The sequence below is a fragment of the Bactrocera latifrons genome, unplaced genomic scaffold (genome assembly GCF_001853355.1).
Source record: "Bactrocera latifrons isolate USDA-ARS-PBARC rearing strain unplaced genomic scaffold, ASM185335v1 scaffold_221, whole genome shotgun sequence".
NCBI classification, from domain to species: Eukaryota; Metazoa; Arthropoda; class Insecta; order Diptera; family Tephritidae; genus Bactrocera; species Bactrocera latifrons.
Window position 1 is genome coordinate 383168 of NW_017535753.1, and position 5404 is coordinate 388571.

At 34.8% G+C, this 5404-nt stretch overlaps 1 protein-coding gene across 1 annotated transcript in view; it reads left to right on the forward strand.

Moving 5' to 3' along the window:
- Positions 1–5404, forward strand: part of LOC108968619 — a 63182-nt gene that overhangs the window by 49350 nt on the left and 8428 nt on the right. The gene's annotated exons all lie outside the window — the stretch shown is intronic.

The following is a 5404-nucleotide window of genomic DNA, read 5'->3' on the forward strand; positions in this document are numbered from 1 at the left end:
TATGTGCACATCCAAGTTGCAACACTACACAGCTGGCATGTGGTAAGTGATCACACAACAGCAACGGCGCAAGAAGACAGATTACWAAAAATCACAAAAAAAAACAATTTAGAAGCAGAATTATTATATAATTTTGGTGTCCCCTAAGCCTTTACGCCGCTGGCCACACTGTTGCATAAACAATTCTGCAAAGTTTGTAGACTGYCGTTAGTACGTTCAGTCTAGTGGCAGCTTACRCAACTAGCAGTTAAGAAAGGTAACRAAAATTCAATTAACGGCAGGTCTAGTGGCTACCAAGSAATCAGCTTTAGTTACTTAGCTGTGTATGTGCGCTCGTCTATATGTGGCAACCACAAATGCAGCAACAGCAGATGAGTTGTAGGCACACTTTTTCACATTTTTCACACATATTTTTCGATTTGCTTTTCATCTTTATTTTTATATGCATGCCAGTGCAAATGATAAATTCGAAATTGATGGCTTTTTCACACCCAGTCATAATTTAGTGGCAATTTTATGAGACAAATTGTAAGCAATGCTGTCACTCGTGCGCTTCGAGGCTTATAATTAAATGCCACATGGCACCTTCAGGCCAACTCACATTAAAACTTTWTCCAACAACCCTCCTGTAGTCTAACGTAAAAATTAATGGAGAACACAAAGATCGGTGAAATAAATGTATAGCCGAAGATTTATGCGGGCATTAGAGAAGAAAAAATTGATGATCCGAAAGTATTTGTTGAATAAGTTTTTATTTTATACATATGGAACACATGTACACACACAGGGCTTCATAAAAATTCTTTCAAACAACTCAGGACTTTCAGCAAAAATCTCTAATATTCAACATAAATAATTGCATAGTGTCTTCTCTGTGCGCTCTTAAATGTCTTTGTGACGCATGCAACTAGCCGTCAACCCGTTCCCCTCTCCACGTTTGTCTGGCCGACTTGCAGCTCACACTTTTTATGGACTTGGAAATTGTTATTTGAATGCGTTTGCATCAAATGCCTTTTTACTACTTCAATTGCTGCTTTTCAACGCACAGTGCCGATAATAAAAAGGAGTAAAAATTGTTTTTTATTACTTGCCACAATTTATGCTCGTAGAACTACCGCATTCAACCTCAGCGTGTGCCGTTATGTGTGCTTATGTATGCGTACACGTATCCATTAATTGAGTTCATTGTGTCCGTGTGTGTGTGTGTGTTGGTGCGCCTGTTATAAATTCTTCGCATTGCTGCAGGCTGGCGAGCTTCAGAGCACATCAAATGCACCACAGCGCCTTTGTTTTCAAAGTTGTTAATGCTTTGGACGTTCCTTGGTGGTTTCTATTTGCTACTTTTAATTTTTTATAGCCTTTTTGTTTTTGTTCAATATTTTTTTTATTATTATTATGTTGCAATAGCGTAATTAAAAGCGTCATTAAATTATCAATTTGTAAAAGTTTCAACAGTTTTCGGTTACTGCGCGCCTTGCTTTTGTGTTGCTTGATTGATACGTTCAAAATTTTGAAGTCAGAGCATTGCAAAACGCCTATAATCGAAAGTTGAAGGGAAGGTCAAGAGGTCGTGTGGCATTGCGCTGTGTACTTGAACGATTTTTTATGAGAAATCATTAAATTGAGCGGTAAATGGATTCGATTAAGTGTATGAAAAAATATTGTAAGAGTAATAATTAAAATATTAATATTAGTTAATCAATATTTTATTTTATTTTTTATTACCGAATGATTTTTTGGAAACCCGTAATATTTGTCTATCATAATTAATCCTTATCGCTACAACACCGTTACTCTTTGTTTATTTCTGTGATTCCTAACGAATTTGTTTAAATAAATATTTCACAACTTTTAAGAAAAAAAAGCTTTCACAAAAAGCTTTAAATAAATTTTAAGTAAATTTAAATTAATCTCGAGAAACGATAAAAACAAAATCAAAATATTTACCAAGCTTTAAATAAATCTGAATTACAAACTTGTAAAGCGATAAAATTTCATAGACTTAATTCTCAATTGCAAACCACATTAAATTAACATAATTATGGAAATCTCTAAAAAAAAATTGTTCTACAGTTACCAACAAATATACGTAATAAAAGCTTTTACAACTTTTTTGGAAAAAAAGCTTTCACAAAAAAGCTTTAAAACTTTAAGTGAAAGTATGAAAGCTTTCAAAATAACTTAAAAGCTATTTTAATTTGTTGTTTAATTATAAACCATATAGAGTTGTCTTATTATTTTAATCGAAGAGCTTCTTCATATTCCTTAAGGTTTGCATTCGGTTTGCACGAACGCTTTTTTGTAACTGAGGTCGCCAGCAAGTTTAAGTAAATACAGCTTTCGCACTTTTTTGAAACAAAAGCTTTCACAATAAGCTTTGAATCACGTTAAATGTTAAAAAGCTTGGGAAACGAAAGCTTGCAAATAAACTTAAAAGAAATTTATAAAGCAAAGCATTATAAAACTTAAAACATATTAAAAACAAAAATAAAAGCTCTAAAAGCTTGATTTGGCATTAATATATATTTGTAACATAAAATAATTTTTTTTTTTGTAAAAAAAATTATAAACGAAAATTAACACATAGAAAGAATAAAACTAAAAGCTCTAAAGTTTTATTCGATATCATTCTTAGAAAGAATTTTATTAAAAGAATAATGAGCCAATGTTCAAACAAATAAAAATCAGAAATAAATGCTATAGAGCTTAATTTATTATTCACTTATCGGTTTATAACTGTCTAAAATAAGTGTAATAATAAAGAATTCTGTACAAAAGCTAAATATGTGAAGAGTAAAAAAGCTTTCAAGCTTGATTTGATATTAATCATTCATTATGTATATTAATTTCGAATGCAAGCTTTAAAAACATAAGCTTTCACGAAGTTGCGAGCTTTAATAATAACGTGAGCTTTTATTAAAGCTTTAAATAATAAAAAACATTGAAGAGCTGGAAATGTGCAAATATTTCTGATATATACTCCAAGAATAAAGCTTTCAATATAAGCTTTCATCAGAGTAAAACTTAGACAAAAGCACTAACAATAATCTTAAATTATAAGCTTTCAATATAAGCTTTCATTAGAGTAAATATTACAAAACGCTTTTATTTAAAATGCATCGAGTTTCCACAAAAGCTTTCAGCGAACGTTTTAAAATGTTAAAAAACACTATAAAATCTTTCATTACTCAAAAATAATCAAAAGGGAAATTTAGTGGTGCTAAAAAAAACTATTTCCCACTTTATAGCACTTAAGGCAGTCAGATGCATGAAAAATATTTGGAGAAGAAAAAAATAGCAGACGTCTTCTATTTTCCTCTTTCACTGCGAAGATATATCGCCTTTTTTATAGCACTAAATTAACGAGAGGAACAACACGCCGTATAATTTCAATTTATTTTCAACACCATAAAGAATATCGAACCATAAAACAATATTAGCTCTACTAAACACAATAAAACAACAAATGAGAATGGCATAGCGCATGTATGTAGACATACTTACATATAAATTTGTATGTGTACCTATGTGTTCTTTTAATTATGGAGCCCCAGCACAAAATTGAATTTACAAAGCAATCAATTAATCCCCTTACTGATCGGTAGCTGGATAAATATGGCAAGCAAGGGCTAGCTGCTGCATTATTACTAGAGTACATGTGTATATGTATGTTTGTGAGTTGAGGCTACAGTATGTATGAGTGACCCTAACATATGGCGTTTTAATGACTTCACAAAGTGCTGAGGGGCAACAAAGCGAAGAAGAACGAACGGCAGAAACAACAATAACTTTAAACTATTTTTTGTGACAGCAAAGGTTGCAGCAGCTTTAATTTSACAACACTTACATGCAGCGATTAATTTGTGAAGAAGCAACACATAAGAAAACAACAAAGAAAAAAATCAAAAATCGAAAGCGAAAAATCAAAGAAAAGCTGAAAAACTCGAAGCTTTCATTTTGGGCCGTCGGCAGCAATGCTGCGATTCGACACGCACGGGCTATTTGCATCATTTGTCAGGCGCGTAATAACAATTTATGTTTGTCAGGTAGTGTACAACAACAACGAAAACATCAACAGCAAGCACAGCAGCAATTGCCTGCAAAGCAGTGGCATGCTACGGCTCTCATAAATAGTGTGAGATGCTAGGTGTAGGCCTAAAGAGGTTGGCCAAGTGTTGCCACAAGCTACAAGCGCTTAGTAGCCAACAAAAACAAAAAAAAACACGCCGATACCAAACAAAGTTTGTGATTTTTGCTGCCAAGCTGCTTTCCTTGTTTTTGTTTTTGTGGMATTAACGCGCTGTAGCTCCAAGCGCTTCGACTAGCTGCAACCAACAACAACAGCAAACACGTTTACTGCGCCACAAATCGATTGCGCTAGTGAACTATGCCTCTAGAYTATATTCCAAGCGACGCCTCGTTTTTCGAGTGACACGCTCGTGGCACGGGCTTACCGCGGCGTTCCACATGTGCTATCAGCCTGCCACACACACATAAAAATTTAAATAAAGTATACTACAGTTATGTGTGCATACGCACTTTGTAATCTTAAGTGGTTTGTGGCGCTCCAACAAGCACCAAAAGCTGGTGTGTGGCGCACAGCCCAAAAACCAGTACGAGTGCGTGTGTGTGGTTGGCTGAGCGTTAGCATACATTCGGGCGTTCGGGGCGTCACCAAACGCAACTCAACTCGCCGGTGTTGGCTAATGTATTATGGTTATTTATTGAAAGCGCTSGCAGCCGCAGCTTGTCGCACTGAAGTGTGGCGGCCAAACAAACACACACACATACAAATATACACATTTATAGTCACTGGAGTAAATGTTCCAAAAGTTGTGTTTTTGTGTGAAATGTAKCTGACAACCACTGCCTGCTGTTCACTGCCTGTCACAGATTACAAAATAATATCAAAAACACAACAAAAAAATGTCAACAAAGCAGAAAGAATAGAATAATTTCAAATGCAATGCAGCGCATGACGATCAAATCAAATGCTCGTTTATTGAAAAATATATGAGCACAGCCATTTTATATGTACAGACGTKAGCACACAAGTTTAAAGCCCTGTAGCGCAGCGAAGAAGCGCTGCTGAAGTAAAGGGTGTGACAATTGGTTACAAAAGACTTTTCTAATTGAAAAAATCTCGATAAAAATGTGCTCGGGGAAAACATTTTCATAAAAAGCGAAGAGATAATGTGCAGCTATTTTTTGCGACCACTAAGAAAAGTACTACGGATTAGGTAGCGGCAAATTACATTCGAATGCTGTACGGTAGGCGTACCACAAGTTCATAAAACTCCTTGTACAGCAGAGAGATCAAAAATTCTCGCTCCTTAGCTGAGCTTAGGCAAATATTCCAACAGGCATAACTAAAAGCAGCGAATAGACTCAAAATGTGATCCCA